The sequence below is a fragment of the Dermacentor albipictus genome, chromosome 1, assembly GCF_038994185.2.
Source record: "Dermacentor albipictus isolate Rhodes 1998 colony chromosome 1, USDA_Dalb.pri_finalv2, whole genome shotgun sequence".
NCBI classification, from domain to species: domain Eukaryota; kingdom Metazoa; phylum Arthropoda; class Arachnida; order Ixodida; family Ixodidae; genus Dermacentor; species Dermacentor albipictus.
Window position 1 is genome coordinate 248,713,544 of NC_091821.1, and position 23,726 is coordinate 248,737,269.

The 23,726-nt window shown below is 50.8% G+C and overlaps 1 protein-coding gene across 5 annotated transcripts in view; it reads left to right on the forward strand.

Annotated features, from left to right (window-relative positions):
* LOC135900578 (leucine zipper putative tumor suppressor 3-like) overlaps window positions 1-23,726 on the forward strand; it is a 218,167-nt gene that overhangs the window by 124,365 nt on the left and 70,076 nt on the right. For 2 of the 5 annotated variants that reach the window (XM_065430030.1, XM_065430026.1), the window contains exon 1: window positions 4,909-5,154. The exons of the other annotated variants lie outside the window; for them this stretch is intronic. The gene's annotated coding sequence lies outside the window, so the exon portion shown is untranslated. Of the gene's footprint in view, window positions 1-4,908; window positions 5,155-23,726 lie in introns of those variants that run through there. 5 annotated transcript variants of the gene reach the window in all.

Below are 23,726 nucleotides of genomic sequence, written 5' to 3' on the forward strand. Positions count from 1 at the left end.
TTATGGATTAGGATTATGTTAGCGTTCTTCCATGATTCCGGAACGCTCGAGGTCATGAGGCATTGCGTATACAGGGCGGCCAGTTTCTCTAGAACAATCTGTCCACCATCCTTCAACAAATCTGCTGTTACCTGATCCTCCCCAGCTGCCTTCCCCCTTTGCATATCTCCTAAGGCTTTCTTTACTTCTTCCGGCGTTACCTTCGGTATTTCGAATTCCTCTAGACTATTTTCTCTTCCATTATCGTCGTGGGTGCCACTGGTACTGTATAAATCTCTATAGAACTCCTCAGCCACTTGAACTATCTCATCCATATTTGTAATGATATTGCCGGCTTTGTCTCTTAACGCATACATCTGATTCTTGCCAATTCCTAGTTTCTTCTTCACTGTTTTTAGGCTTCCTCCATTCCTGAGAGCATGTTCAATTCTATCCATATTATACTTCCTTATGTCAGCTGTCTTACGCTTGTTGATTAACTTCGAAAGTTTTGCCAGTTCTATTCTAGCTGTAGGGTTAGATGCTTTCATACATTGGCGTTTCTTGGTCAGATCTTTCGTCTCCTGCGATAGTTTGCTGGTATCCTGCCTAACGGAGTTACCACCGACTTCCATTGCACACTCCTTAATGATGCCCACAAGATGTTGAGGGTAAACTAGCGTAAATGTAATCGATTACGTTTTAGTAAATGCTCAGTTGCTTTCGCGAGGCAGTAATTGGTCACTCTAATCAATTACATTTTTGAGTGAAATATGATTGTAAATGTAATCAATTTTTTTTGTTTCTGTAACGTGCACAAATCTGCTGCGAGGGGACTTGGATGACACACCTCATATGCGACTCGTGCAGATGTGAGACGAGATTCAAGCAACTGTTTTGTTTTTGGCCTTGTTGCGTTCCCCAGCGTGACTTCTTTCTAACTGTGTTAAACTGGCTGGACTAAAGAAATATCCGCCGGCCTGTGGACTTCGAAATTCAGGAGGTTTACCAAACGGAAGAAAAGGGGAGGGGGGGTTGACGACAGAAGAAAAAAAAAATCTATTGATTTTCTTTTTCCTGGGCCACAGGAATGTGAGAAACAGCTCTGAATGGCGGCCAGTACAGTTGTTCTACGTCGCGACGCTCGCACTATGACTGGAGACGGCGCGTACGCGCGTGCGTAATTAAGGAACACGCACTGTGTCCTATGACATGTGACTCCCTTCCGCTCTTAATATGCTTCACGGAAATATTTTCGCCGAAGCCATCCGCCGTGGTGGTGTTGTGGCTTTGGGGTTTCGCTGCTATGTCTGAGGCCGTGGGATCGAAACCCGGCCACGGCGACTGTGCATTGGGCGCATGTTAAAGAACCCCAGGTGGGGAAAATTAATCCGGAGTCCCCCACTACGGCGTGACTCATTATCATATTGCGGTTCAGACATGCAACACCCCCAATTAAAAAAAAAAAGAAAGAAAACTGCGTATGCTTCACCGCAAAACTGTACTTTATTGCGGCGAAGCTGACTTAACAAAACCGGTCATTATGCAACACGTATTAGGCACTTGCTCACGCGCCCTCCTCAAGACATTTCTTGATCTAAAGCGAACTGACTTAGGCCCACACTGCCTACACACCGATGTCTTGGGCATCTGATTTCGGCTAGATGCGGCTGTGCTACATGACACGTTTCTTTTTTTTTTTTCTTCCTTGTGCGGCGGGGTAGGGGTAGTTTCTTGAGATAGGTATTTATGACCGTGTCCGTATATTGAGGAGGATTGATCGAAATCCAGGAGTCTCCCGAACAAATCGGGAGAGTCGGCAAGTATGTAAAGGCTATTTCATAGGACGATCCTTGCACCGTGGCCTCATACGCTGCAGACTACGAAAGCAACGTCGATATTGATGATGTAACTGGCCTCGGTAACCCTTCAGGCGTTATGCATCACTCGCTCGTTTACGCACAGCTGCTGGTTTCTCCTTTCTTTTTATCCACCTGGCCTACTTTTACTGGTGAAGGGTAGCAAACTGGATGCACGTGTGGTTAAACTTCTTGCGGCAAAAAAAAAAAAGGAGGACGCTTGTGTACTTTGATATAGGTGCACGTGAAAGAGCACCAGGCGTTCAGAATTAATTCCGAGTCCCCTACTATAGCGTACCAGTACCTCCTAATCAGATGGTGGCTTTGGCCCGTAAAACCCAAAAATTTTAATGAATCTCACTGGCGTTGCCTTCCTCCTCTCTTCGTAGTTTCTTTTAAGGGTGTAATGGCCATCAGATTGAAATTTGACGTGAATGCGAAGCTGCTGCTTTTGACACGTTCGTATTCAGAGCTGGTCTGATGCGTTCATATTTATGACCAGACTAGCAAAGTGGACCTGAAGCGAAATTCCCAAGCAAAAGAAAGCGTTAGGACTGTAGCTGTTTAACGCTCGCGTACTATATCGTCATCATTACCACCACCACCACCACCACCACCACCACCACCACCACCACCACCACCACCACCACCACCATCATCATCATCATCATCATCATCATCATCATCATCATCATCTTTGTATGTCCACTGCAGGACGAATTACTCCCTGCGATGTACAATTACCCCTGTCTTGCACTAGCCGATTCCAACCTTGGGCTTGCAAATTTCCTAATTTCATCACCCCACCTAGTTTTCTTCCGCCTTCAACTGCGCTTCCCTTCCCTTGGCACCCACTCTGTAACTCTAATGGTCCACTGATTATCTACCCTACGCATTACATGGCCAGTCGACTTCCATTTTTTTCTTCTTGATGTCAAATAGAATATCTGCTATTCCCGTTCGCTTTCTGATCCACACCGTTCTTTTCCGGTCTTTGCGCTTATTCGTGAGCTTCTCTCACGCTCGGAAAAACTTTTGTTTAGCACGTATTGAGCAGCAGAAAGCTGTATCGGAAGTTGTTCATGTTGCTCTGTAATTTTCTCATTGACGCTTTTTATCTAATCATAGTAATTGAGAAGTTGATTAATTAATTAAGACAAATTATGTAATTAGGCGGAATGCAAAAAAAAACAAAGAATGGTCCGAGTGTCTCCAAGCGACGGCAAACAACATTACCTTGGTTCTGTCCAGCTACGTGACATTTTAATATTTTTTAAAATATTTGCATAATAGTTGGGAAACCCTGTATACTGAGGGCAGCTTGGGAGGCAGATTTATGAACCTTGTGACAGTGGCACGGGATATGGGCAAACGGAGCGTTCTGGAGCGTTGAACCGAGCTTCGGCCCGCGGTTTCGCCACAAACATCGCCACTAATCCCGTCGCTTTTCAACCCCAGTTGACCACCCCTGTCCCTCTCTCTCCCCGTGCCCTTGGATCTTTTTACAGCCGTTTTCCTAGACGTCGACGGGTTCACGCTCTCCTCGAGCCCCCTTCGCTGCGGCGTCTTTCCGTGCACCGAGCTCCCCCAACCACTCCGATTCGCGCGACGTCTGCCCCACGCACCCGTTTGTGAACACGTCGTAACGTGTCCGTGGCTTGCGCCTCCTCCGGCCTCCTCTTGCCTACCAGACTGCTTTTTTTTTTTTTTTACACGCCCGAGAAGAAGCAGTGGAAGCGCAGGCGGGTTCATCGAAAAAAAAAAAAAAATTGAGAGTGAGCGCACGCATTTGTTTTGCGTTGCATTAAATAAGGGCCATAAGGGAACAAGGGGCGCTTTATGTTTCTAGTTGACCGCACTACGCATCAAGTCGCTTTTTTGAATATACAGCGCTTTGCGAGTTTCTGCAATGAAAAGTAATAGGGAAGACTGGATAATGCAACGAACAGACAATAAATTAAGAGCGCTGGGATCTCCGCTGCCAGAGAAAACACGAAGATATTCATCGTTCACACGCCCGCTAGAATCTTGACTCGTGCCAAGGTAGCCGACTCATGAAGAAAGAAAAAGGACAGTTTCTCATTATTCGCAGGAAGCCAGAAAAGTGAGCCGGTCACAATGGCCAATTTAATGAGATTTGTTGAACAAAAGCGAATCTTTCTTTTTCAATAGCAATTACGGCGCCCGCGGCACCAGGGTACACGCCGTGCGCTGGGTCTTCAAACGCTGCCCGCGATCCTGCACGTGGATGTATTGCGGGATGGCGAGTGCACGGCGGTGCAGCTGTGTACATACGAAGAGAGGAAGAGGACGAAGGAGATATCGCGACAGCGGTCGGTATCTCTAGCCCAGAATAGGCACGAATGTTCTATGGATTCGTTTATTTTTCTTCCTGAAGATAGCTTGGTAGACCTTTTCAGTGCGGTGCTTAATCAAGGCGGTGCTTTATCAGGGAGGTTGCGACTCTCAGCACTCGTGCAACCGACGGCAAGGGAGACCCACCTCTGACATACTGTTTGCACTTGCTTCTGACAGCTGACCAGGCGGTTAACATTTTTTTTTCTCGTTGTTTATATGGTCATTCGAGTTCCCAAATAGCACCCTGAGCATCGAACGACAGCTATATTGAGGCGTAAGTGCTGCTGAAAACGAGGTGCAGGTCTCATTTTTGTTGTCGCGTGAACGACTAGTCACCGCTCCACGCTGCCTGGCCTCAGGGCAATACGTTTGTTGTGGCTTCACTTGCTTCCTCTTTCGCATCGCTCCATGGTCGTCTTGCGGCGCCATCATTGTCTCGTGCGAACGATGCAGGATCGCACTACGCGGGCGGCAGTACCATAGAAAGGGAGGAAGTCAACACAAGCAGAGCAAGGTGTGTGCGTGCGTCGCTCCTGCATAGAGCACCGGCGCAAGCTGACGGATCATGCAGCTGGCGCACGCACACCCCTGCCGAAGCCGCAGGCGAGCCGGCCCCCGCGTGCAGAGCGTTCCACCCCCGCACGTAGCGAGTGGACTCTCCCAGAGGGGGCGCCTCTCTCCTCGCCGACGGGCGAGCAGACAAGAGCGGAGGGCAAGGACGAGAGAGAGAGAACAGCCGGCGTTTTCGGTAGGGCGCACCGCCGCGCACCAGCGGGCGCCGGGCCAGTCGCGAAAGTTGCTTTGCGACGTCGTGGTCGTCAGTCGTGTGCGAACCATGGACGTTGTTGTGCCTGACCCTTCGACCACACTACACGGACAGCAGCCCGGGTTGGTCAAGCAGCGGATTGCGTAGCCTGGACGACGTAGCACCGGTGACGGCCCGCCGCTGTCGAGAGAGGCAAGTTTTTGTTTCAAGATACGCGCGTCTGGCGGGCTGTTTGTTTGCCGGAGGAGTGTGTGTGGGGTCAGCGGGGGTCGAGCTCGCTGCGGCTGCGCTCCTTGGCGAAGTTGCACCAGCCGCGGCAGGGCTGTCCCGCGACATGTCAAGCGCATGGGCTCTCGAAATGCGAGCCTGTTTGTCCGAGTCAGCCTTTAGAATAGCAGCCCACAACCGGCGTGGTCGCAGACAAGGCTCCGCTGCTCGCCCCAACCCTGTCAGGAAAGAGAAGTGGAGAAAAGTTTGCGTACTTTAGCGCTCGCTTGGAGCGCGGCATTTGATTTTGCGTCAGCCCCAACAAGTGCGTGCGGTGGGCGAAACCGAGTCGCTGTCGCTGCATGCTGCTGGACGTGGGCGCCCGGTTCAAAGGCCGCGGAAAACCTTGCAGGAGGTGCGTTTCATAAATGTGAATCGCGTTTTCAGTGACCCATATGCAGGGCCCATTATTTATGTAGATTGGCGTCCCACGCAAAGCGGTATTCGCGATTGATTGTGTCTGCCGTCGTTTCCTTCCTGAATCGTTTCGGGGTGGCTCAATTTTTCCTTTCGCTGCTGCACCTCATTGTGATCGCAAACACTCGCTTTGCGCCTGCCCCTTTCCTAGCGACATCGTGCGAACTACCGAGACGGCCGTCATTGTGCTGGGGGCAATCTTCTCACCAGTCGGACTGGGTTCCAGCAAACGCACACACGTACCGTAACCGCGATTCGTGCCGGCGGGCCCGCGCGTGCGTGTCGCCTTTGTCAAAAACCTGCGATATCGCATTCGCACGCATGCGGCGGCCGAGGCGACCACTGTCTGTCGCCTTTGCAATTTCTCCGCGGTGATGCAATTCGTTTTGACCGCTTTCCCTGGCGCGCTTGTTTTCTTCCGATGGAGAAAAGGAAGGGGAGGGGGCACTCGGTGGTTGGACTGGGCATCGGAAAGATAGCTGACCTCGATCTTTCCCGGTGCCTGTCGTCGCGAGCTGCTGCTCCGGCGCGGCATGCGCGACCGTCCGGGCCGTGCTGGACGTAGGGGCTTGCCTGTTGGAGACCTCCAAGAGACCCCCTGGGGAGTGAGTCAAAAGATGAGTCAGGCTGGTGCGAATACTTCTACGTGTGCTCGCCGGCGGCTTCCGGAGCGCACTCGGCAGCCACCGAGATGAAGTGATGATATGTCGCCACAAAGGCGCCGTGACGCGACCTCCGTGCTATCTCTTCTCTCTGTTTTATTCAGTTGCCGCTTTGGGTTTGGATGGAAGTAGCCGACGCGATTATCTTGAAGGATGCATCATTCCAAAAGATTCGAGGAGGTGCGACGTCGGGCGACCGCCTCCTCTTTTGCGCCGCGCGATACATCAGGGCGCCATGGTCGGATGCCTCGGAGAAAGAACAAACACTTCCGTGCTGCGTCGTTAGGTGGAAATCGTTTTCCTACCGGCTCTCCGCTTTTATTTTTCTCTTCACTGCTGCACGCAGCGATTGTATTCTGCAGCCCTGATGCCATTGTTACCATTGCCTTCCGCACTGGGATGCGCAAGCTCGTTTCCGACCTGAGCCGGTCAAGTAAGAAGCGCAGGATTTGTTTCTTTCGTGCGTGTTTGCATTACTTGATCTGAATTTGGTGAGCCACAATTTCTCACTGTCGCCGGTGCAGTGGTGCCATGCTTTCCATTCTTGAACGCAGCATCGCCATAAACGATAACAGACACAGGGGTCTCGTCTCTGTTCATAATATAACAGGCCATATCCAGGCTGCACACTTAGCAGACGACGCGTTGTATACGAATACCGCTACGGGCATCAATCCACGATTTCGCTTTCGTCAACACTTGCACTCATATTTGCTAGTTACCAGTGCCGTGAAAATGTGGCCTCCAAGAATTGCTATCACTCGTTTTCTGAGAAGCTTGACTTTAGAGTGAGGCAGGAGTTATATGAGAAAGGCAAGAAGGTTAACCAGATTGTGCCCGTTTGGCTTCCCTGCACTGGGGAAGGGAGTGAGAGATGAAGAGAGAAATTCGCAGTATGCACACACACACACACACGTGCAAGCGCCCATCGTTAAGTCTGTCACCGGCGGCCGTATAAGTTGGTGCCCTGCAAGAAGCGCAGCAGAGCTTTTGTGGCCTTGTATACATCGCATACGCATGAGGCCACGGTCCCATGGTATTCTATTTAGTAAAGGGCCTGTCATCTTTGGATTGCGCTTCTATGTTCGGCGTCAGACTGTTCCACCCTGATTGCTCTGCCCTGATCGCCGATTTTCTTTACTCCATTCCCACCCTGTGATATAGCTGTAAGTGTGTGTACCTAACTGCAAGCGAAGTCCCTCGCGTACACAAAGTCGTGCTCGTGTTCCGCGAATGCACAGTGCTTGGGAGCGCAAAGCCGCCAACATCCGCAATTCACAACTGCCGCAGTATTAAATAATCGAGGGACACGTCACTGACGGGACGCACTTCGCGTTTGTTCACGCCTGCGATCACCGCTGTGACGCTATTTCTCTACATGAACTCTTTAATGCGCGAAGTGAGTGCGTAGCTTTTATTGTAGTTACTATTCTTTAAACTTCTGAGCTATTGGGGCGCCTCACTCCACCGTCTGTGGCGACGTGACCTGTTCCCCCCGCCGACCCCATGTTCACAAACTGGGCTGCTACCAGCTGATGAGAAGGAGCTTGATCGTTTTTTTCCTCCTAAAGGAGGGAAACGGCCGTTTTATTCATGCAATGCAGGACTGCAGAAGATATATAGCGCCAATATTTCCACTTTTCCACACAAACCACCTTATGCAGGGTGGTCAAACTATGCTAAGCACGAGGAAACATCCATTCACGGCATCGACGTCGTGCTAGTGGGTTAAAGGAGGAAATAGCTAAGGCACGTAAATGCACAACCGTTTAAATAACGTTATGCATCTCCATTCCAGCGAAAACATTCCTACTGCGCATGCGCAAAGCCGCCCCTGAGGTTTCAGCGCGTGACCCATGGTGCGTGTAGTGGCGTGTAGTGTAACTTTCTAATACTTTGTAACAAAATGCCTGTATTCCGGAATTGGGATGCAGTATGAACAGAAAGGTCTGTAGGTAGAGATAGCAGAGCTGTAGTTTCATTTTCAAGCCTGTTTCATAATGAAAGAGGCTTGCCTGGCGCCTAGCTTGCTACTCCAGCTGAATGTGATGACTTGCGAAATGGCATATATGCTTTATATGCTTTACGAAAAGTGATGCATCGGCGATGGCGAAAAGTCATGCTCGTGCGGAAGGGAACTGCTTTGGGAAACCAACCGATTCGGCAGCGTACGTTCCTTCACTCGGTAGACCCTTGAGATCGAAACTTCCCCGGTGGCAAGAAAAGCGTCTTCGCCTCAACGCTGCATATAAAAACATTTATTTCTGCCGACTTGGACAGTCTACCAATCCCTACGGCGACAGTTGTGGTGCTATAGAAAGAGTAGAGCGTAGTCTCAGAATGCCCATCCTGTGGAAATGAAAGAACATTTTTGAAAACCAAATGGACAAAATGAGTCGGCACCACTGACGCTGAGAAGCACATCCGGAGAGGTATTCTGTAACACACACACACACACACACACACACACACACACACACACCACACACACACACACACACACACACACACACACACACACATAGAGAGAGAGAGAGAGAGACCAAACTTGATTTTCGCATAGGCTTCGTTTTGTATCATTCTATATGTAAACAAGTCCCTTTTTCGCGCCTTTCCCTTAAGGCCTTTCAATCCCTCATCTCATCTCTCATGCAGAGTATATAGCATGTAGGCGACTTTACCTACGCCGGAGGAATTCTCTGCGCTTCATTAAAGAGCATTCTCTCGGGCATACCTGAAGGTAATCACAGTCTCGCGTTGAGGGCAGTGCCTCCCGTTAAAAGCGCCTTGGCAGCGCGGGGCGCGCAGGCGGCTCTCCTCCATGCATCGGAATAGTGTATGTGCTCATGTACAAGGACACTGCATGGGAAGTTGTGAAGGCGCAGAGGCATCGAGGTCAGAGCTTTCGGTTTCCTGCTTGGATTTTGGTGAAAGTTCATTTGCAATCTTGTCATTCTAGAATGTCGAGCATGTGCGCAACTAAGTGCAACGACCTTTAAAAAGGATGAGGATAAATTTATTAGCCCGTGTTTGTGCATACAGCTGTGCATAAGTGCTATGGCTAGCATAAAAGCTGCAATCATGGCATCTTGACTAGCCTCAAAGGAGCTTCAAAGCGACCGAAGAATGTTTCTTTTGCAAAATGCACATTATATAAAAACTACAAAATAGCATCTCTTCAGCAAGGGAAACTAATAAAGCAAATAAAAAAAAACAGCACGTTCAACGCAGCATACTCGGTGAAGAGTGATCGTCAGGTAATGTGCCTAAGATTTCGTATGCGAAATCTTACGCTCATCTAACGATAGTAAGCCTGAACTTATGGAGCGTTCTCGGCAAATATTAGTTTTAAATTATGGGGACGCCCCGTCCCCATAACTAGTCGGCCCGCTAGCGCTTGGCACCAGGGTACTGCGCGGCCGCAGAACATACCAATGTTCAAAGCGTCGAGTATAAAGCGAGAAGAATGGTTGTGTTTTAAACCAGCTACACTTCGCATATAAGCGCAGTTGTTCACGATTTCGGTCCTCAAGTATAGCTGTACTAGGTACTTATGTAGAAGGCTAGCATTCAACACTTTCTTGACTATTGTCTTCTTGGCGTTGAACCTTTCTTTGCGCAGCATTCTTTTCCCGAGCACATGTGCATCGCGTCGTGATTAAGAGCACGGAATTTCTTTGAGCTTACTTAAGGCATCTAGGCTGGACAGTCGACTATGATACTAATTACGTGTGTTTGCGACACCTTGGCACACTTTTTTGCAAACTTTTTTTTGGTCAATGTATAGAGATCTAGTTGAACCAAATTGTTTGTGCTGTTTTGCGAGTCTGCTCTGTTTGCAGCGCTACGTTTCCTGTTGACTATCATAGGCATTTTTTTTGTCAAGCACTAAGCTCATTCAGTGCTCCTCCAGCACCCCGTGTGAACTTGTTGCGGTCTTCCGTTCTTTCCTATCATTTTGTGATTTATGTATGTTCCTTTCCTCTGCCCTTCCTCTTTAAGGCAGAGGGCCGCTGTGTGCATATACTGGCTGACAATTGTCTGTGGCTATGAAGTCAAAGCTACGGAGGAAAAGCACGCACAAGTGAGAGCGCCTCTGAAAAGCGTTCCGCGTTTTAATCCACGTCAGTTTAGGCCGGGTAAGAGAAAGCAAACGCCCTATTAGCAACAGTTAAGACAGAACACACCACTGAGTGTAAAGGCTTACTTATTTTGCGGCTTTTCCCTTCCGCGTCTGGGCAAACGCGAAGCCGTCGCACATGAAAGCTGCATCGATGCGGCGCCTGTTCCGAGCAGCCAAAAGCACTGTCAAACGCTGGCGGACTACTTGGCGCGCTAACACATGTGCAGCAACCCCGTGCCCGCAGCTTTCCCTTCATAGCCACAGAAAGTTGTCCGCGAGGATAGATAACTTATCCGGGGACCTTATCCGAACGAAATTAGTGAGCCTGGCTCTGACTTCTTTGAAAGCGAAGCTGTGTCCCACTTATTCGTCCTTCAGCGCCGAAAACGCACTGCAGGGAAGCCAACTTACACATATGCGTAGATCACCACAGTTTACATTCGCAGTACCGCGCCAGCGTCGACTGGCCGGCCGGTCAGTGCCTGATAACGGCGCCAAGCGACGAGCTCAGCAAAAGTAGCGCATGCGCACAAAGTTCACTGGAAGCGCAAGTTCTGCTAGGCATGACACCACCCCTGTCGCGACAACTGAGCTTCCCTGCTTATTGGAGACAGCAAGTGCGCGTGAACGCGGGCTCGTCTTAGGATTTGGAAAAAAAAAAAAAATCTAAGCCCCCGGTCTTAAATAAAGATGGTTGAACGCAAGGCATTCCCGGCTGTCACCATGGGTAGGCCGCGGGTGCAGCGCACGGCAGAAGAGGCTGCCGTACGCGATCGTACCCGTATAAGGCCGATCCCGCATATCGGCAACGGCATGCAGAAGCCATGTGGGGGGACGCTTGTGCAGTCGGGATTCCTACTGGTCTTGTGATCGTCAGCGTGTGCATCCGACCGAACACGTATCGTTGTGACGCGGAAACCTTCCCGGCACAAACGATGAAGACCTTAAAGCCACATAGTACGCCGATCCTCGTGTGCAGTTACTTTAACATCGATGTGGCGAAAGAGCACAGCAAATGGATCGAGAGTTTCATGCTAGATCGCTACTCGTTGAAACTGAAGACTCTACAGAGACTCACGACGCAACGCCATTCCTGCATTGATCCCACGTTTTCAAGCATGCAGGCTGTGTCACGTTACGATGGCAGAGCCTCTGACCGTCTACCACAGCGATCACAAGGCAATACTGTGCAAGTGTAGAGTCGTCCGTGAACGTGTGAGTGTGTTACATGATCTAAAAGAAAGGCTATGCAACTTAACTAAATGTGTCTTCATTCAACTTCAACATTTAAAAAATACAATCCTACACAAACAATCCAATCACATATGCATAGCATCGGGTCGTTCAGCATTGTTGGGTTCGTTGCGTGGTCGTTGGCTTTGGACTTTGATTCAGTTTGCACTGGGTGAAAGCTTCACGTTCAACCAACTTTCTTTAAGAAAGGGGCTTTTTTAAAATTTTTACTTAAAACAACAGCTAAAATACTAATAATAATAGGCGCACAGCACAGTTTGGAATTCTTGAATACGCATTAAATTTCTAGTTATCAAGGTTTCTCAAATGAGTGGTTTCGGCTTCTGAAAGTCAAGCGCCAAATGCTCGGGGCGTCACAGATGCTGAACACCAGCGCCTGTTCAAAAAGTGGCGCGGGCGCGTCTGGTCTAGGAGCTGTCGGCGCGTGTTTCCCCCTTCGGCTCGGAGAGCCACATCGCATTCAATTCGGCGTCTCCTACACTCAACCAACTTTCGTTAGAGCCTCTTTAGTGCGCCGAAACGTTTTCGCCCCGCCTCTGTTGAATCCAAAAGAAGATTAAGGAGAAAAAAAGTATTTAAGAAATAAGTGTGCTTTAGCGGGTTCCGCGATGCAATTCGTATTCGCTGGTCGCATGCGTGATATATTAAGCAACAAAACTACAGGAATTTGGTTGTCCTTACTTCATTATTCTCACAAATAGAGAAGAAGAAAACTCATTGCCCAAGCACTCCGTACAGAAGGTTAACCAGCGAAGCTGGAACGTGCGGCCCCGGTTTTCATCACTGGGTTAATTCCGACGGTTCATGACAGTTTGGTAGACTGCCGGATCCTCGGTACACAGTTGCTGCTTGCGCTCGGCTTCACGAGCCTGTTGTGCCCAGGCTGCAGCATCGGCGCGGCGTAGACGAGCTCGTTCCCGGCTCTGCTCGCGGCGCTGCTGATCGAAAGCTGCCTGCTCTTCAGGAGTACCTATGAAGCATGGCCTGCGCATTTCGGAGCCGGAGAGAAACTGCTGCGCGCGCGCTAGACTGCGACGGAGAGCAACGACGTCACTACTGGCGCAGCCACTCGCGACCCTCTTCTTTTCTTTTCGCGCAAGCGCATGGGGTTGCGCCGGAGTTTTTCTTTAGAGTACAGGCGACGGACGGACGAATCAGCTAGCCATGTCCGGCTTCACTTTAATGGAGCACTCGAGGACAGAACGACACGGAAGTTCCGTCCTAATGTATGCACTTTCTTTTCCTAAACATGTTCCCGCACAAACTATAAACCCTTTTAACTTATTTATTCCTTCAACGCAGTGCGACCTCTAGGTGCCGCTTACAGCAGTATATATGCTCTACTGTTCCGTTAAGTCCCACTGATCGAAATTCCTATACCTGGAGCGTTACAAGTCGTAGGGATCACATTCTAGTGGCAGGGCCAGTGCTCCATGTTCCTACCATTTGTTACATGACCCCCGAGTGCATGTTTACGCCGTTAAATTATGGCACTATGCATTGACGCCATGTGCAAAACATGCTGAAATCAGATTTAGGCTAATGTCATAGTGCACATTCTTAGAATAACTGTGTCAACAGCGCTCATCAGCAACCATGCAGCCTGCTCTTAAGCTGATGCATCTACCTTAGGCCAGGAGTGGCAGGAAAGTGAATCAACTCCATAGATATAGACAGGCCTACGTTTTTATATGCTTTCGTCAAGGCGACATTTTTTACTATTTTCATACTTTAGTAGGCTAAAATATGAAACCAACATGCAATAATGCCAAATCCCACGAGGCCGAATCAGAAAGTCTTTGCACCTGTATTTTTTTAAAGCCAAATTACGGCTGTAAATATGAAAACCTATCCATTCCCTGCGGTGGACCTTTCTTGGACCGGCCCGGCCTTATGAAGAAGTTTTAGATCAGGTGCTCCCATCTAAGTACTACATGTAACAAGATAATTCGTTTTTCTCGGCAACCACTGCACCAAATTTGAAGAGGCTTGTTGCATTTAAAAGAAAAACTTAAAATCTGGTGACTACTGGTTTCGAATTTTTTAGTTAAGTCGTCAATTTTTTCTTAAAAATTGGCAAAAATTGAAAATTTTCAGGAAACGAAACTATCAAGTTTACAACTCTGTAACTCAACAACGAAAATGATAATGCAATTCTGTGAATTGGATCTAATAGTACATCTAAAGCGGACAAAGTTGATATGTTACACATGAATATGAAAAAATTTAGTAATATGGAAATACATCTTTTGCAGAACCCTTGTAACGAACGTAACAAATTCACGTAAGATGTAAAATGACATATCGAATTTGTCCGCTTTGAATGATCTAATGGATGTCGTTTACGGAACCGCGCTATCTGTTCTTGATGCAGAGCTATGAATTTGTAAACTTCGTGCTTCTATTTTTTTTTTCAAACGTTTGAATATTTGAAAATTGTTTTAACAAAATTCTGGCCCGAAATCGAAATTCCGCTTCCAACGGTCACTATAGAATTTAACTTTCTCTCTCAAATGCAACAAATTTCATTAAAATCGGTCCAGGAGTTATCTCGGAAAAACGTTTTTGCCTTTTACATGTATTTGAATAGGCCGCGTCGGAGTTGGGTGCGAGCTAAAGGCTAAAACCCCATGAGCGCGATCTTGTGCGCGTCGAGCGACGGCTTCGAGCGACGGATCGGGCCGTCGCGTGAACAGATCGCTCGGTCTAGTCACGCGATCGCTCGGTTCTGCAAATCTACAATTCGTCGCTCGTCGCCCGGAAGTGCTGTGAGCGACTAGCCAATAGCGCGAAGCCGGAACTGGGTGTACATAACTCAAGTACTTCCGATTGTCGCAGGGAACGAGCAAACGATTGAATTTTTATACGTACAAGGATAAGAACCTACAGCAAGACTTTCAGAAATATTTTATGCTGCTTTTTACAGTAAAACACATCAACTTAAGGTAATAAAGCACGCGTGACGCTAGTTTCGGCGCCTATATTGCTGCCCTCATACCGACAACACTGGGGAGACGTCGCTCGAAGTCATCGCTCGCATGGGGTGCAACTTGTAGGCGACGAGCGAACGCGACAGCCATCTCCATCGCGTCGCTTGTCGCTGTCGCGTGCAAGATCGCTTGCATGGGGTTTATACTTAAAGCATTCTCTTATCAGCAGGTTGCGCCGCGGCACGGCGCTACTGTCAGTTGTTGAAGATGGCGGTTGTGCTTCACACGTCCACGACGTGTGAGCAGTGATTTGGTTTCTATTGAGCAAGGGACGAACGGCCATCGTAATCCACAGGGTAATACATCCCAGATATGGGGAAAGGTGTCTCGCATTGAGAAATGTTAGGCGGTGGTGCTGCGAGTTGGCAAAAGGTCGTGAAGACGTGCATGGCAGTGAGCGTTCGGGGAGGCCGCGTGCGTCGCTGACTGACGGCAGGGGCATCTCAAGTTTAGTGCTGCGATGGGACAGATGGTCTGAACCGGTGTGGGGACTCTGTGGAAAAATAGCGTAAGGTACGTAGAATAGTACTTATTGCCTGTATGCGCATGCCTTAATTCGGCTAATAAAAGACTTTTGATTCGCCCCCGTAGATGGCGAAACGGCTTCCCGGCTACATGAACCGCTCGATTCCTGGCGCTCTTGCGTGTGGGCTCCCGACCGGCGTTGACTATTGGAGAGCCTCGATTGTATGGCGGACCCCGTCGTTGCGCCGCGTCGTCCTGTTGAAACCAGTGCGCCGGAGGGGCTCGAAGCGTCGCTGGGCGCCAGCGAGACGCCTATCTGCCGTCGCGAAGGCCGGGTCGTCGTTTCAGTAGCCGTCTGCTCCCTCCCCCGCTTCCGTGTTCTGCGTCTCCTCCCGAGAGGCGTGCGCCCCCTTTCTGTCTCGCCATGCGGCTGCAACCCGATCGCGCGGTTTTGGCTTTCCCGTGCGCGAACATTCAAGGTGAGAGATCGGCCCTCCCCGTGCAATGCGCTACGCTGCAGGCCGTCCACATTCGCGGATCTCGCGCGAGAACATTTCCATAATGAGACGAGAAGGGGCTCTCGGTATTTCTTGAGAGTAGAAGTGCCCGGTGACATGGGCGTGTCGTTGGGTCGACAATAGATTGCGTGACTACCAACGCTAGTTTCGGCATGACAGCATTCGTGGAACTCGCCGATGTTTTACTTTATGAAACGAGTTGCAAGGGCAGATCCAAGTCTGAAAGAAACCTGTCGTACAGATAACTGAGAGTGAGCGCCCCGGTGTGTTGTTATGTCCTGCACTGTATATTCAGTTTGCGCAAAGAATATTGGTTTCGCGTACCCACCTCTTCTTTCGCATTGTTTCGAGAACAAATATGGCGCAGGGAGATAGCAAATATCAGCCACGATAAGCGCTTGTTTTCTTCCGCTGAGTCGGCTTGTACGGCGGTAAACCTTTTGGGCGGGAGTGTAGTGCCACCGTGGAGGGAGGAAGCAGTGGTGTGTGTGTACACCGCTGACATTTCGCGGCAGCTCGGAGGTTTTTGTTTTGAAGAGCGCGTGGAGGAGCGTCTGTTTCCTGGCGGCCTGACCGAGCGGAGTGTTTCTCTCCGCGCCCCCTCACTCCCCCGCCGTCACTCCCAGCGCTCTTGGTGCCGCGCGCTGTTTTCATTCGGAATCTCTCGATTCCCGGCGCGCGCGCGCGGGACCCCGGCTTGTTTACCCTGGATCGGGCCAATCACTCAACGTGGTGCGCGCCCGAGAAAGAACGTGGCGGGGGCGAGGAAGAGGCGCGTTTCGCTCGGCGCGCTTCCAGTGAGCGAGTCGGCCCTGATTTCCTGCGAGGGAACATGACGTCTTGTGCTTCTCGCGGCGGGGTCACACACACACGCTCGCTGCTGCTGCTGTTGCGTTCTCCAGCGCGAGTCTGGGGAGGGCTCACAGAGCGCGCCGGCAGAGGTCGCGCCGGAAGAGCGGCGGATCCGTCCGCCCCCCTCGTCTTCGCCGACCGAACGGCTTCTTCCTTTGATGGTCGGGTGAAGAAGCCAACCCTGTTGACGAATGCGCGTGGCTTCGGCTAAACGCGGTTCGCAATCTTACCGGCACGTGGCTCCCTGGCTGACAGCGTAGGGCTTAGTGGCAAACACGCTACATTGTAGAAAGGGTCTGCCACGTGGCCGCACTCTGCAGGTAACCTTTGACTTTCGTGCGAAGTTGGTCGTCGCGTGCCTGCTGGACTTTTGCGCTGTACGAAGAGCCGAGATCTTGCACTGTGGGTCGCATTGCGAGGAAAAGAAAGAAAAATCACTGCAAAGTTGATTTCGTTCTAAAGGGGAAAAAAAAATTAGTCTAGCCTTTTCCTTCAAGTCTTGTGCGTTCTTTCTGCAAATTGGATAATAATTTATTTTGAGTCAGCTAGCGTGCAGCTCACGGAGAATTCGCGCTTCTTTTTCGTAGACGACGCTGAAAAGAACATTTTGCTGCCAATCCAGGACCTGCATTTTCGTCGAATGTTTTGCTGTCGGAAGTTTGTCTCTGAATGATGACTGCAAGTAACGCCACTGTTGCGCCATGTCCCAGAACAAACGGGTAGCGGAGACTCACTTGCTTGGTAGTACTCGCAAGTGAGGTTATTTCAGTCGACTCGCGCTCACGCTTTTCGTGAATCCTCTACAACTCTGAACGCTCTCGTCGTTCTACGCCGAGGTCTGATTAGAGAATGTATCTTGACTCGAATACGCTTACTCACAGAAAGCAGGCCACGCGTACGTCCGGTCAGCACCGGCTACAAATGTATCGCAAGCGCGCGTGGGATGGTGGCTTTTCCGGAAGTGGTCCCCCTCCGCCGTCGGGGCGGAATTTTCTCCTGTCATTATCGTTAGTGTGCTTCGCTCGTCCGCCCTGGTTATCCTCGTCGGTAGCAATCGCATTAAAATTGCTGCTAATGACGCTCGCATGACGTTGCGGGGGCATGTGTTTGCTTTGGCCGTACCGTACTTCCGAGCTTGCGCAGCATGGCCGACCGAGGCCTCGCCCGAGGGGCGGGAGCCGACGGTAACGAAAACAGAGCGAGGAAGAAGGCGTCCCGGGGCCGGCGCATGTAATCCGGCGCGTGTCTTATTCCCGCGCTCTGGAAACAGGATCGCCGCAGGAGCGATGTCCCCGCTGCTCCCGGCTAATTGGCTGATAAGGGAGCGTACGCGCTCCACGATGGGGAGAGGAGGGTGCGCAGCCGAATATGGCGAATCACTCGGCTTCTTCCCGAGGGAAATGCCGGCAGTGAGAGCGAGCCAACCGGGGAGCTTGCCCGTCATTGATGATGATTTTGGTGATGACGGCGAGCCAGCCATTCGTGCTGAAGATATTTGCGCGGGTGTCCCAGCATCGTAATAGCATCCACGGTGATTGCTGCCGGTTGGGGGAGTTGCCCGCACTGGGAGCTACCTTCTCCTTCTCTTGCTATATCCAAGCTCGGAATCTAACGTCATGAAATGAAAGGCCCTTTGATCCGTCAAGAGAGCCGCTTCGCTGCCCTTGTCGCGCCTTGCCTGTCGATATCTATATGCACACATTGCATGGATCGCCGGTATATTCCTGCGCGCCAGCGGGCGTCCGGCGCGTGTCCGTGATACTCTGGATTTCGTATATCTTGCTCCGTTTGGATTTTTACCTCGCAACATTCTATTAATCGTGGCCCTCAGTAATCTCGAGCGTTTATTCCAATTCACGTGACGGCTGTGTCCTGTGAACGTGCAACATTGTTGCATTCCGAACTGTCCGAAAGGAAAAGAGAGAGAAAACAAACGCCATATTACTATAGTTCTTGTGCGCTTCAAGGGACCGCTTACACGAAACATTTTAGTCATGCATAAATTTTCCATCGAGTCACAATCTATACTTTCTCAAACCTTTGTCACTCCTTCACTTCAAGTAGTCGCTAGTTCATCCGGAGTGTCTCCATTGCGGCGTAAGGTTTGGTACGGCGGGTTGAACTTAAGAAGTCTGCTACTGAATATATCCTATATCCTGGTCGTGGCGAAACTCCATATATCGCAAAAACTCGCACACATCAAGCGAGACACGCGGCACATGGCTCGTGTTTGAACCCGATCAAGTGATTCGTTTAACGACACGCCAGACAGGGCAGCTAATTTTGCATCGCAGCAATAAGTTCAGCAGCTGCGTTGGTTTAACGGCTCCGCTCTCGGGTGCTGTCTTAGCTTCCGCGTCTCCGGGCTTGGTTCGGTAAGTGGGACAGAGTGAACGTGCACCGCTTCCCCGCCCGATTTCACTCGTTAATACAGCCGTCCCACGACGGCATTTGGTCGGTGTGGGCACGACGGGGAACACGCCGCGCGCATAGCTCACGGGTGCTTGCGCGTACACGTATACGCACGCACGAACGCTCGCGCCAGGTGTGTGTGTGTGGATGCGCCTGTGTTCGCGCCGTGCGCGCGGCGGCAACCGGTGGCGGCGCCGAAGGGTGTCGCCGCGCGCTTCCTGCGCTACCCTGCATGCAATATGCCGCCGTCGGCGGCAGCCGATAAATAATTGCGTCACGTGCCACCGGATTTCCACTCGAGCGCTCGGATGGGCGCCTGCTCCCTGTGGGAGCGCGCGCGCGCGCGCACGGGCGTTACAAATTTAGAAACGGGAAAAGCCACAGCGCTTCTGCCGGGTTCCTTCGACTCCGCGCGGCACAACCGACCATTCCGAAACAGAAGCCCCCAAAACAAGCTCGCGGTCTTTGGCGAGCTGTCTCGCCTGCAGCGTGTGCTTCGTCCGCCGACCGTATAGTCGAGGGCACCCCGGGTGAAGACGCGCTGAACTCGAGCATCCTTCGAGTTCGCAGCATCGGTGTCACCACTCTGTAGGTCGCCAGGTATTCGCCAGGGACAGTCATCGCCGCGCTGCTTTTGCTTAACCTTAACAGTCGAAAACAGTTTCTCTTGTGTTGCACGCGTCGCCGAAATACGCTCGTTGAAGTTGCTCGCCACTTGCGCTCGCGGTTCTTTGGTCCCGCCGAGGCCACACGAGCATCCCTGTACTGGGGTTTTCTCCGCAGTAAGAACTGCAGCTGCGGTTTAAAAGGCCCGCGGTCCAATATACACGGCGTTTTTGAGGACGTTACGAATACTACATAATTTCCAAGTATTGAATAATTTACACCGTTCGTCGTATAGTTGCGTTACAGAGCAACCCCTTCATTTTACTCGGCCTTACAAGATGAGAAGAAAGAGAAGAGAATCATTTGTCAAATACGCCAGGTGTATTCACTTATTTTACTGCTACTCTCGGGTTACTCACTCAGGTAACTAAATCAGGTTACTCTAGGTCGGGCATACCCTAACCCCGCACTGTTACACAGAATCTATCCAGAGATACAATCGACCAATGTTTGCGAGCCAAGCTGAGACCTATAGCTAACTTGGAACACATGCTTTGGCGGCGCATGGCGTTACGCGATAGCGTCACGTCGTGCAAAGGGGAGGCTGCCCTAAGCAGCCCCGATCTTGAAGCACAGCTATGGACTGTCTATCGGGTCCGCGACGCAGTAGAAAGGCTAGGCCTTTCTGTACCGACGTGGGAGCGGCCCGCTACGTGCTGACGTGCGTTCCTATATAAGGACCAGAATAAAGTTTTGACATGCCATATACCGTACCATACCTCTTGCCCTTTCCGTGAACGCGTGCAGTCGTCGGGTCGCGCAGAAGCTGCACACGATAAAGTTATGCAACCGAGGAAGCGAAACGGTGGCGCGACATCTGCTCACAAGAGTGGCTTGCTTGTGCTCGTATAGTCGAAGCTCGCCAGCCGATCACAAAGAGAGGCCCGCTGTGTGCGGATGCCTTCGTGGAATCGTCTTGGTCGGCGGTATACATCGCCTTCCTCATTTATCTGCGGTTCACACTCCACCACGAACTTCAGTGTGTTATAAAAGCGGATATGTGGTGATAGCGTTATGGTCGCGCGTTTGCGTCTTTGTTTTAGGCGTTGCACAGCTCGGGTGTCGACGAGCGGCTCGTCCCCGTGTGTATATGCCCAGCCCCCGCTCTACCTTCAACTGGGTCAGTGCCGTACGCTCTGCCCGAAAAGCTTACGCACCATGGGAGCCACACCGACGGCCCGGTTTTCCGCCTACGGATGGGCGCTTAATACCGCGCCTTTGTCCGCCCGTTAATGGGGACGCCACGGGAGCGCGCCGGGCATACACACACGGCGAGCGGGCGTTGTTCTGTGTACGTGCTTCGCGCCCTTTCGCGCTGCTCGCAGGATGCACTTGTAGGGGCTCGCGTTGTGCTGCTAAGGGCGCTTGCAGTGCACCTCTTGTGGCAACGCACCGTGTTTCAGCGGTGGCCAGCGAGCGCACTTCGGAGTCCGGTCCTGCAGCTGCGCTTCCCCCGACTTGCTGCTGCACGCATTCCCGCCGCCTGTAACGCCGATGCCGTCTACGCTCTTGTTGGCGGTCGCGCCAGGAGTTGCTGCCTGTAATTTGTATACCTCTTGGCACAAAATGTAAAGTCTTGTGGTTTACTGTTGAAGGGCGTTGGCGCTAAACAAGACGCGCCCATAGCCAAGGGGGTGCTCGTCCTCCTTTCTGTGTGTGCGTCTTCTTTTAGCGCTAATACCCCAGTTTCGCAAGACCAACTAGCCTAGTAGTTCGTCCTCCTTTGAGCCCATCCCGCTGTCTTGTTTGTATACACCACATGGTGTCATCGCTGTAACCTCGCACATGCGTATGCCTGTTGCGTTTCAGGTTACACCGTCTGCAGACTAGCAGTAGGGTTCTGTTTCTTTTTCGCCGTCCAGAGTTATAGCGAGCGGGGAGGGGGGGCTTCTCCCGCCCCCACTTCTCTCCGAAATGTGCATAAGGAGAGCCAGTTCTCCTTTGACTTTACTGCATCATCTATAACAATACACACAACGTGCGAGCCATGCCCCCTCCCCTCTGAAGAAGAAAAGAAGAAAGAAACTGTGCTTCAGTGTTCCCGGCGCGAAGCGCATCGCCATTGTATCCCGCTTTTATCCCTCTATAGCGGTCCTGGAAATGCGAACTCGCGGTGTCGCTTTACATCACGACCCTTCAGCATATCATTCGGATTGGCGATGTTATAAAGCTCTTTATTCATATCTGATCGCCGCTCTGTAAACAGGACGACGGTGTATGGGAAGAAAACAAGGGGAAAAAAAGGAGGGGGGGGAATACGGATCTCACGCACTGTTGGAATCAATGTAACCGAGGCTTTCTGTGCTTTTTGCTTTGACTGACGATAATTAGCGGTGAGGTTGGCGGTGAATGTTTAATTTCTTCAAAGTTTAGTCCAACATAAGAGAGGTGAGTTGATGCTAAATCTTGCGTGCACCACTGGTGTTTCTCTGCCTATAGTACACAGAACACACAGGGGGAGGTGTTTCCTTGAGGCGTTGTTGCGCACCATATTTCGTAACCTCTGTGAGGGTTGAGCATATTCGTGGCCTCACATGGCACATCGCAGCGTGACAGAAGTATTAAACTTTAATTGAATTATGGGGCTGTACGGGCCAAAACCGTAATTGGATTACGAGGCACGCTGTAGTGGCGGACTCAGGATTAATTACGACACTGTGGTGTTCTATAACGTCTCCATAAATCTTAAGTGCACGAATGTATTTTTTTTTTACTATTGCAGCCCCGTCGAAATGTGGCCTGCCGCGGTCGGGATCAAACCCGCGAGTTCGAGCTGCGCCATAGCCGCAAAGCTACCGCGGCGGCCACAGAAGTGTTTATTTTACATGACCACTTACTAGTAGTCGCCTAGTCTTTACGGTGCGCTTTAATGCGGCTCTGCTTCTGCACGCCTGCGCAGGTTGTCCGCTTGACAAATTTGCATGGTGTTTACTTTTCAGAAATAGCGGAAACGTACCGTGCCTTGAACTTAAATTTATGCCATTTTTCCCGCAACCGCTGTCGTCTCCTCAGATCACCTTCACCGTCCCCCTCCCCCGCCCTTTGTATGGGAACTGCAAGCGAAGAGTGGCAAGAGGTTATTCACTCGTTTCGCGATTGCGTTGGTTCTACCGATTGTATGCCTCCTCTCTGGACTTGCACGTTAGTACAAAGGTAAGCACTGCAATTTCTGCAATGCTTTTGCGGGGAGGGGGGTTACGTGTAATTGCAGCGGTCAAGAGGCTATTGAGACCAGATGGCATTGTGCGCATTCGACACAGTGAAAAGGTCCAAACAAGTTTCTCGCGTCGCCTTTCCTCTCTGCTGCGCTCCTGTCATGTGTACATGTGCACACGCGCTGCACCATCCCCCGACGTAGTTTGCCAGACAGCAGCAGCGGGAAAGTCGAAGGAAGAGGCAAAGAGATTTGTTCAGCGCGCTTCCTGGAGTCATTGCGACGATAGCATTATGGTGACAAACGCGGCCTCGCATTCGCCAACGGGTTGTCTGCCGGTCCGTCCTCCGAGGTCATGCGTTCATGAACTGTTAATGCATGTCTATAGCCGCGCGTTGTGTAAACTCGTTGCAGCCTACGCTTTGGACACCTGTGACAACGAGGTGCCTATTGGCAAACGGGATGGGGCGAATGTACATTCGTTTGCCATCCAAGTCCGTTGAGACTGTACACTAAATACACTAGCATGCGTGTTCACCTTGTATTCTTTTCGAAAGTTCGTTTACAAACCAAGACGCCTAAGTGAGATGAGAAACATCAAAAGCTCGTCTGACACCTCCTCTGCGCGCGAAACGCCCACTCCATAATTTCGTGACACTGGGAACCGCATGCCATTATGCGTCCCTGAAATACCCATGTTACATGGTCGCCAGTAAGCTGATAGTCATTTGATTACGAAAGAGCTCGTTCCAGCAGTTGAGGCGTATATTTTAAAAAGCCTAAGATCACTACTGAAAGTTTGCTTACGATTACTTGCAGAGCTAGCTAACACGAGTGACGAATATGCAGACTTATTGCTACAAGTGCTGGATGTTCTTGCAGCTTCGATTAGAATCCGTCGTTTAATTGTTGTTTCCGTGCCATAACGGGGAGGTCATGTGGGGGAAGTGGTATAATTTTAGTTGGCGTCAAGCGGGCTGTGGC